The 9,858-nt window shown below is 45.4% G+C and overlaps 1 long non-coding RNA gene across 1 annotated transcript in view; it reads right to left on the bottom strand.

The window, feature by feature from the left end:
- LOC148145817 (uncharacterized) overlaps window positions 1–7,821 on the bottom strand; it is a 58,212-nt gene extending 50,391 nt beyond the window's left edge. The window contains exon 1 of the long non-coding RNA XR_015761205.1: window positions 7,307–7,821. This is a non-coding gene — a long non-coding RNA (uncharacterized LOC148145817). The remainder of the gene's footprint in view (window positions 1–7,306) is intronic.
- Between the last annotated feature and the right edge of the window lie 2,037 nt (window positions 7,822–9,858).

The following is a 9,858-nucleotide window of genomic DNA, read 5'->3' on the forward strand; positions in this document are numbered from 1 at the left end:
TGTCTCCATCGCAAACCACAGTCTTTATCTCTGTTGAGCTGAAGGATCTCAGTTTTGACTATCTACCTGCCATTCCACAATTTGGGGACAATCATTGTCAGGAAACTGTTCCCCTACAGTGCAGGATTGTGACCCCTAGCTGACCCTGATGTGGCAGGTCTCTACTCAAAACATAAAATCCTGACTCTGCTACTTGGTCTGGCAGAAAAGATTAACTTTCCACCCAAGAATGACATCATTATTCTTGTTTTTCTTTTAAAAAAACATTCTTGTGCAAGCTTGTTAATATATTTAAGAATATCAACAGCCAAGATTACTTACAGTGTGGGAACAGGCCCTTCAGCCCAACAAGTCCACACCAACACGCAACCCACCCGTACCCCTTTTACCTAGCACTATGGGCAATTTAGCATGGCCAATTCACCTGACCTGCACATCTTTGGACTGTGGGAGGAAACCCACACAGACACAGGGAGAATGTGCAAACTCCAGACAGTCAGTTGCCTGAGTCGGGAATTGAACCCAGGTCTCTGGTGCTGTAAGATAGCAGTGCTAACCACTGTGCTATGAAACAACCAATAAAACACAATTGGTTATGTTGTAGTGTCATAGATCTGGAATATTAAGACTTTTTCTTCATCTAACAGTAAGATCTGATTTGTTAAGTATTTGTAGCATTTTACATTTAAGTTAACTTCAAAGTTTTTGGCCTTGTTTTCAAATCTTATAATATGCCAGTGAATCACCTTACTACATTAAAGACACCATGCTCATGTAAAATGAACAAATATTTGTAGTGACCAACTGACCACAACAGAAATGTGGAGAAAGTGAGGACTGCAGATGCTGGAGCGTCAGAGTCAAAAGGTGTGGTGCTGGAAAAGCCCAGCAGGTCAGGCAGCATCTGAGGAGCAGGAGAGTTGACACTTCAGGCATAAGCTCTTCATCAGGAGTTGGGGGAGGGGGAAGAAGGCTGAGAAATAAATAGGAGGCTGAGAAATAAATAGGTGGGGGTGGAGGGAAGGTAGGTGAGAAGGCGATAGGTGGATACAAGTGGTGGGTGATGGTGATAGGTTGGAGGGGAGGGTGAAGCAGATAGGTGGGAAGGAAGATGGACAGGTCGGATAGTTCATGAGGGCGGCGCGAGTTGGCGGGTTGGATCTGGGATGAGGTTGGGGGAGGGGAGATGAGGAAACTCGGGAAATCAACATTGATACTTTGTATTTGGAGGGTCCCAAGGTGGAAGATGAGGTGTTCTTCTTCCAGGTGTAGGGTGGCTAGGATTTGGCGGTGGAGGAGACCCAGGACTCTCAAGTCTTTGGCAGAGTGGGAGGATGAGTTGAAGTGGTCGGCCACAGGGCAGTGGCGTTGATTGGTCCGTGTGTCCCAGAGATGTTCCCTGAAATGTTCCGCGTGTTGGTGTTCTGTCTCTCTAACGTAAAGGAGACCACATTGAGGGCAACAGACACAGTAGATGAGGTGTTTGGAAAATCTCTGCTGAATGGGGAAGGATCCTTAGGGGCCTTGGAAGAAGGTTGAGGGGAGGTGTTGGCGCAGGGTTTACATCTCTTGTGGTGGCAAGGGTAGGTGCTGGGAGTGGAGGGTGGGTTGGTGGGAGGGCTTGGACCTAATGAGTGAGTCATGGAGGGAATGGTCTTTGCGGAATTCTGATAGGAGTGGGGAGGAAAATATATCTCTGGTGGTAGTGTCTGGCTGTAGGTGGCAGAAATGGTGGAGGATGATGTGCTGTATCCGGAAATTAGTGCAAGTTGAGGACTGGGGAGGGGGGGTTCTATCCTTGTTGCGTTTGAAGGGGTGGGGTTCATGGGCAGATCACAAATTCCCGACTCGTGATCAACAATGTCCTCCAGTGCATCTGCTCCACTTCCCACACCTCCACCCTTGGACCCCATCAGCTGATTTTACAGCAAACAAAATACATATACTCGGCAAACGGGTCTACCTTAAAATGATTTTTTGAGAACAACAGCAAACTTAACAAATGACCAAAACTACAGCAACTTCTCCTGAGAAAAGCCAGAATATGTTTTTCCGAAAGATGCAGTGAGTAGAAGGTAATTACATATTATCAATTCCAACCATAACTGCAGTGTTATGCTCTGCTCCAGGAATGATTGATGGGGGAAATCTCAAAACCATCTCCATTCTACTTGGGAATAATAATATTGCCATAGCAACGTATTCCTTGGGGGTGTTTTATCTCTGGACTCTTCTCTCCAACTGTTCCGTCCCCACTGCCCTATCATTAGCCTACCAACATTTCTATCCAATCTTCTCACAGCCAATCGGAGAACAAGCAAACATTTCTGAAGCTTATTGCCAATCAAACATTTTCCCACTGACCTGTAACTGTCTGCTTGACAATTAGCAAACAGAAGTGTTCAATTCATGTCTTTTAAGAGACAATTTTTAAAAAGTCCTTATTATTTTCCTCCTGGTGTCCCACTATTCCACTCAAATTCTTGGAGAGTTGGCTACTCAACATACAGTGACCAAAAGGATCCAGTTTCAGATGGTTAATCAGAGGGGAACACCAGTTAGTCACATGGCCTATGGTGAAGGACAAACGAAGGAGGTCAAATGGTAACAAAAAGCAGATTACAGACCAAGAGGAAAGGGGAGAGTTTTGGTTTGGACACTAACGCCAACAGACGCAAAAGGGAGCATTCCAACTGGTTGAAAATTATTCAAGATCCTTTCTCCTGATCACTGTCCTATGACTCATACTCATACATCAGAATTTGCCAAGGATAGAATGGATTCAACATTCCGAACATTCAACACATATGTTGAAGGCTCCTGTTGTTGGGTGTGAGACTGGTTTGAGCCACTCTGAGGAGAACATAGGTCTTTCACAACTTCAGTGAGTTTGTGTTTTTCTTGAACAAGAGAATTCTCGTTTATCCCCACCAAGCCTCGATGACTGCTACCAGAACACAGCGCCCTCTACTGGGTACAGCACTTATTTATCCAAGTCGCCTTAGCCACAAGGGGGTGAGTCAAGGCCAGTTCAGCAACACAGTGAGGGCAATTATAACAAAACAGCTTTTAGAAGGAGAACAGGGATAAAGATGGTGGCGGCGGGATGGGCAGCATCCACACTCCTGTGCCCGGGCTTATCCTCTTCATCTGCTTTTTCCTTTTCCCCTTCTTCTTTTCTCAGTTTTGTTTAGTTTTCACTCAACTTACCCAATAAAGAGAGCTCTTCTTTAGGAAGGTGGTTTTGATGGGTTCCAGAGCAGTGGCAGGATGTAACGTGGCTACAGAGTTGGTCAGCATAGGAAACCTGGAGCAAGACTCTCACTTCCACGTGGAGTAGGCTCTTTGTGGCAGCATGCATGGGCTGGTGTAGCCTGGAGTGGGGACTCTGGCAGGGGCATGGTGTGGGCTAGTGTACCCTGGAGCGGGGACTCTGTCAGGGGGCATGGTGTGGGCTGGTGTACCCTGGAGTGGGAACTCTGGTGGTGACATGGTGTGGGCTGGTGTACCCTGGAGCGGGGACTCTATCAGAGGGCATGGTGTGGGCTGGTGTACCCTCGAGCGGAGACTCTGTCAGGGGGCATGGTGTGGGCTGGTGTACCCTGGAGTGGGAACTCTGGTGGTGACATGGTGTGGGTTGGTGTACCCTGGAGCGGGGACTCTGGTGGGGGCATAGTGTGGGCTGGTGTAGCCTGGAGCGGGGACTCTGGTGGGGGCATGGTGTGGGCTGGTGTACCCTGGAGCGGGGACTCTGGTGGGGGCATAGTGTGGGCTGGTGTAGCCTGGAGCGGGGTGTCTGGCAGGGAAACGGTGTGGGTTCGTGTAGCCTGGAGCAAAGACTCCGGTGGGGACATGGTGTGTGCTGGTGTAGCCTAGAGAGGGGACTCTGACAGGGGTATGGTGTGAGTTGGTGTAGCCTGGAGCTGGACTGTAGCAGTGGAGAAGGAAAACGTGGACTCTTTTAAATTTTCTTTCTTTTTCTTATTTTAGTTAACGTGAATGGCTCCTATGCATGACGCCAGTACACACTTTTCACTGTATTTTATATTGAATACACATGACAACAAGTGATTAAAGGCAGGAGAAGGAAATATTTTTTGAGGAAAAGTAAAGCAAATCCAAAATGAATAAATAGTGTCAAAGTCTTCAGTCATCTTGACCGCTGTATACAAAACTACCTCAAACATTTTGATGCTACAAGGATGTTGCCAGGTTTGGAGGGTTTGAGCTACAGGGAGAGGCTGAACAGGCTGGGACTTTTTCTCCTGGAGCATCGGAGGCTGAGGGGTGACCTTATAGAGGTTTATAAAATCATGAGGGGTATGGATAGGGTAAATGGATGAGGTCTTTTCCCTGGGGTGGGGGAGTCCAGAACTAGAGAGCATAGGTTTAGGGTGAGAGGGGAAAGATATAAAAGAGAACTAACAGGCAACTTTTTCACACAGAGGGTGGTGTGTGTATGGAATGAGCTGCCAGGGGTTGTGGTGGAGGCTGGTACAATTACAACATTTAAAAGGCCTTTGGATGGATATATGAATAGGAAGGGTTTGGAGGGATATGGGCCAAGTACTGGCAAATGAGACTAGGTCAGTTTAGGATATCTGCTCAGTGTGGATGAGTTGGATCAAAGGGTGGCTTTCTGTGCTATACATCTCTATGATTCCATTTCATCCTCATCTTTTGATTGCCTCAGTTCTCTCACAGTGATTAGCCTGACTCCCTCTCTGGCACGTTTCCCTTCTGGGTAGACAGCACCCAATATGTATAACCTGCAGAGTCTAAAACCTACTTCATTGAAAAATGCATTCTGAGGCCTCATTGTTTCTTGACCTGAGTTTCATCAACAAGAAGCAGGATTAAATGCACCAAAAAATGTGAGGCAAGAGATAAACTGCACTAACTTCTTCCCTTGGCAGAACAAAGAGATCCAGCTCTAAAATGTCAAAAACACTCAGTGCTGCTTTGAGGCTGGGTTCAGGCAATTTTGTGAAGTACAGTACAATCCTTTCTGAAGAGATATTGATGCTGACTGACATTAAAGTAGTTTCAGGCTGCATTGAACTCCTTTCTTGATAAATGCCATGACTGAACTAAACAGATTACAAAGCATACTTGCTCTTGCTTTCCAATGTTCAGTCATTCCGTTTGGAACAATTGAGAAGGTTTCCTTTCACAACACAGTTTTTAGCTTACTTTTCATTATCCGTCTGTTATTTTCATGGTGTGAGAGAATTGCCAATGAGAGGGAGATCCCACAAGTTGCTCTTCACAAACCCAACCACAGACCAAGCTACACACACTGGTCTCCATGCTCCCTACTCCACACTGGGGCCATCCAAGCCCCAAGTCAGTGGATAGGAAAACTTCAAATCCCCTCTATCCTTTATTTTACATCCCACAGGAATTCAGGAAAACCAACAACAGAAGACATGAGAGTACACAATGTGAGAGGCTGTATTTAGCAGCAAGGATATGATTCTAACAGTTGCTGGGGAGTTACACAGGGATCATGAGGCAGTGACTTTGAGCCAATACTGATGTAGCTTCATCTCCAATCTCCACTCTCATTGGAGGCTCAGGATTGTGTTGGCAGGTGCATCAAGAACATTCCTTTACACACCATATTCTGTGTACTCTATCATGGACTTAAACTTCTCAATAGGATAGTCACCAGTCCTTAAAGACCAACCAGAGATCATTGAAACAACTTTGATTGTTCAACCCCAGCTTGTGGTTGGGAAGTAGAATTTACCCTGGCTATCTCCCGGTCCATGACAGTAACTTTGGCAGAAATCCTTGTTACACACATAGACAGGATTCATGTCAAATCTAGGACAGCAGGGGTGGAGAAATGGACTGGAAATTTCTGCCATGTGTCCAACAGAATAAAAACAGTTGCTCAGTCACAAGTGAAAAGAGAGACGCGTTGGCAAAACTTTCATCTTGCGCTCATCAGAACAGACCCACGAATACCAAACTTCGAACAATCACAATAATTTATTGCACAGGAGACAAGGGGCATTGATTGGTTGGTGGAGTAATGCAAAGTGATGGGTTCAATTCTTGTGCAGGCTGGGTTTACCATGAAGGATTCTCCTTGTCAACCTCTCCCCTCATCTGAGGCCTGGTAACTATCAGGTTAAACCACTACCACTCTTTCTCTCTCTCTCTCTAATGAGAAAGCAGCCCTATGGCTCATTCTTGGTCTTGGTCATTTTTTTTCATTTATTGAGGAGATGTGGATGAGCCAGCATTCCTAACTAGCCTTGAGGAGGTGGTGGTCATTGGGGTATATGGAACCGCACAGGGCTGAGGAGGAGGGGTTTCAGTGTTTTTGCCTCAACTCTTGGACCGTGGTCCACACAGAGACATTGTTGTCATGGAAATGGACAGCATTTTGTGCAAATTCATGTTACAGAAAAGGACTAAGGTCGAATTTGCAAACGTGTGAATGTTTAAAACCTATCTCTTCACCCTGCTTTCCCATTTTAATGGGAACAGGCGTCAAAATGATCAAACACTGTTCAGGTAGCAATGTTGTTATTTGAATGTACTGTGAGAAGATAGCTGCTGGAAAATTACACCCATCTCAGGCTTGATGGGAGACAAAAGAAAATTTCTACCAATCTCAGATCCTGCTCGAGGGCTGAATGATTAGATCATCATCTAAATGTTATTAAATGTAAAATGGGTGGATCGGAAATAATATACAGTGGGAAAGTTGCTGGCAAATCTGTGCTGGTTGAATGCTGCACCTGGGAATGAGGTACTTGGAGCAACTTTGCTGACTGTCATGCCAAGCTTCATCACTGTCTGTCATCAGGTAATTTGCTGACTGAATTATAATGGTTGAAACTGGGAAGAAGTAGCTCTTTACCAGAGCAATCCCATTTGAACCACGATCCCATTCTTTCCCAATAGGACAAGCAAATCTTTTCTCCTTCAAGTATTTATTGAATTCCCCTTCAAAAGTTAGTACTGAATCTGTTTCCCCGCACCATTCCATACAATACATTCAGGATCGTAATAACCGTCTGGTTAAATGCATCAATTCCTCGTTTCGCATCTGATTATTTTCCTGGCTTGACACATCCGATTAAATGTTTCTCAGCCTTTGAGTAGGTGACATTTTCTAACACCTGCAGTGAAGTAACCTTCACTACATTAAATATAATTCCATTTAATCTGCTACTGATTTATCATAAGGTCATTACTTTGCATATGCCACAATAAGGCTTCCCCCTGTTCCCAAACCTTCAACCATTAAGAGGGGCCCTAAGTAAGTTATGTTCATTTGCCTACTTACCAGTGATTGCATTTGAAAAGCAATCCATTGATTGTGGCAGATGCAATGAGGTGAAAATGTGTTGCTGGAAAAGCACAGCAGGTTAGGCAGCATCCAAGGAACAGGAGAATCGACGTTTCGGGCATAAGCCCTTCTTCAGATGCAATGAGGCACTTGATAAAATAACTTTGTTCTTTCTCTCAAATCTGTGTGTTTGAACCAGTGTAAAAAATTAACCATAGCAAACAGATATAATCTCCAGAATGGAAGCTGCCACTCCTTGCCCAGTGTGGACACAAAGGGCCCTCATGCAACATTACTTGGTGCCCTCATGTTGCCCTCTCAAACCACTGAAAACACCTCAGACATTGTCAATGAACACGGCAACGCTGGTGATGCCCAAACCCCGAATTGTTCTTCAGGTTCAAGCTTTGAGGAAGTTGTCCATTCGTGATGTTGACCTTTGGCTTTCTGTGATTGAAGATAAAGCTTGCTGTGAACTTCTGCAATGTTATACGTGCAATAAATGAGATACGAGTCTTTTTTGCTCCCGGTGCTTTTCCAGACTCTGCCAGACAATGAGCTTCAAACTGAGACAGCTGGCAAAATGCCAAGTGCCCATTAGAAAGAAGGCGGAACACACCTGAGTTGTGAAGGACACATAAAGGTCAACCTAATTGGAACAGTTGTTTTTAAATCAAGATGTTTGACACCTTGCCAAACAAGAGTCCTCTTGTATTTAAAATTCCTCAATGTGACTGCAGCAAAATGCGTTAATGGCTTCACATGTTAGAAGTACATATATTATATATATATATATATATATATATATATATAAAAGACTCGCTTTTTTATCCTGCTATCCTCAGGCTGTTTTTGCACCAGTTTATCCAACTATCTCCACCCAAGTATATTGGAGGTTGAATCATACACTGTCTTTGTGTTTTGTTAGTGACTCAGATCAATGAGTCAGTGGTGGAGATGAAGGTGATAATGATAACTTTTTTTTAACCCACTGCTAAATGTTCTTTTGAAGCTCTGATCCAGTGCCTCAGGAAATGCTTGTCAGAGATGATTCAGGGGTTAGATGGACGGAAACACTTGAGAAATGTTTGTTGCAGAAGCATGTATGGGCAAGAATGAGAGAGAGTGTGTGAAGCCGGGCGGGTCTTGGTGTAAGGGGTTGGGGAGCTGGAGAGCTGATGTTTCACGTTGGGAGATCTGTTACATTGTGGATGTGCCCTCTTCACCATCAGTAACTCCCCACCCATCCAAAGCGGTCAGCCAATCAAACAGCTCTGCATTTCTCGACTAATGAGGGGGTTAAAGATTACTGGGGCTCACTGGGAATATGTGGAGCTGAGCTCACAATCAGAACGGCCAGGATTTCACTGAATGGTGCTGGACGGGCTGCATGATATAATCCTACTCCTCACTCATTTATTCACAAGTGTTGCTCAGCAGCACCACTGGGCAGGCAGGGACAGAGGCTGCTAATGCCTCTACTGAGGCCCAGGATTGTCAATGAACCCTGGTGGAGGGGAGTATTGATAGGAGGGATATTGCAGTCTTGGTGGTTGGGAGGGGAGAATGAGGGTGGGAACAGAGAGATTTAGCTGCAATGCCAATTCCCCACCCTTTCCTTCTGGGTCCCTCATTCGCAGGACTGAGTTAGTTCCTGGAAGGGTTAATTGACATCACAGGATAAGTTCTGCTCGTCAGAGCGTGCTCCTGGGAGGAGTTAACCCATTCTGGGGTCTGTCGCCAAAGCTGTGTAAGAATGTGTCAGTCGTAGTGATGTGAACATAACCTTCAATGGAGCCAGAGGTCTCACAAGAAATCATCATAGATCTCAAATATATTGAACTAGCTCTTGAGTCATATGTGATAAACTATTTACTGATCGTCAAGACTGAGCCAGCTTCTATCTAAAATATCAGGTGAGTATCATTCCCCAGGTGGTTTCAAAGGACAAACACCGGCATGCGGGACTGATGCCAGGGAAATTACCCAAAGCTTCTCAAGCCCATCATTAGAACAGAAGGACACCACCTCTGGAGGCGTTCCATCAGCTCCATGTTGATCCCCAATGAGCATTGCAGCCTCTCCTGATGCAGTCATTGAAATGTACATCACAGAAACAGACCCTTCGGTCCAAACCCGTCCATGCCGAACAGACATCCCAGCCTAATCTAGTCCCATTTGCAAGCACTTGGCCCATATTCCTCTAATCCCTTCCTATTCATATACCTATCCAGATGCCTTTTAAATGCTGTAATTGATTTGATTAGATTAGATTAGATTACCTACTGTATGGAAACAGGGCCTTCGGGCCAACAAGTCCACACCGACCCTCTGAAGAGCAACCCACCCAGACCCGTTCCCCAACCTTATATTTACCCCTGACTAATGCACCTAACATTATGGGCAATTTAGCATGGCCAATTCACCTGACCTGCACATCTTTGGATTGTGGGAGGAAACCGGAGCACCCGGAGGAAACCCATGCAGACACGGGGAGAATGTGCAAACTTCATAGAGACAGTCACCTGAGGCGGGAATTGAACCCAGGT

Source organism: Chiloscyllium plagiosum, unplaced genomic scaffold (genome assembly GCF_037043375.1).
Source record: "Chiloscyllium plagiosum isolate Xiang-an unplaced genomic scaffold, Cpla_swu_hap1 HiC_scaffold_23, whole genome shotgun sequence".
Taxonomy (NCBI): Eukaryota; Metazoa; Chordata; class Chondrichthyes; order Orectolobiformes; family Hemiscylliidae; genus Chiloscyllium; species Chiloscyllium plagiosum.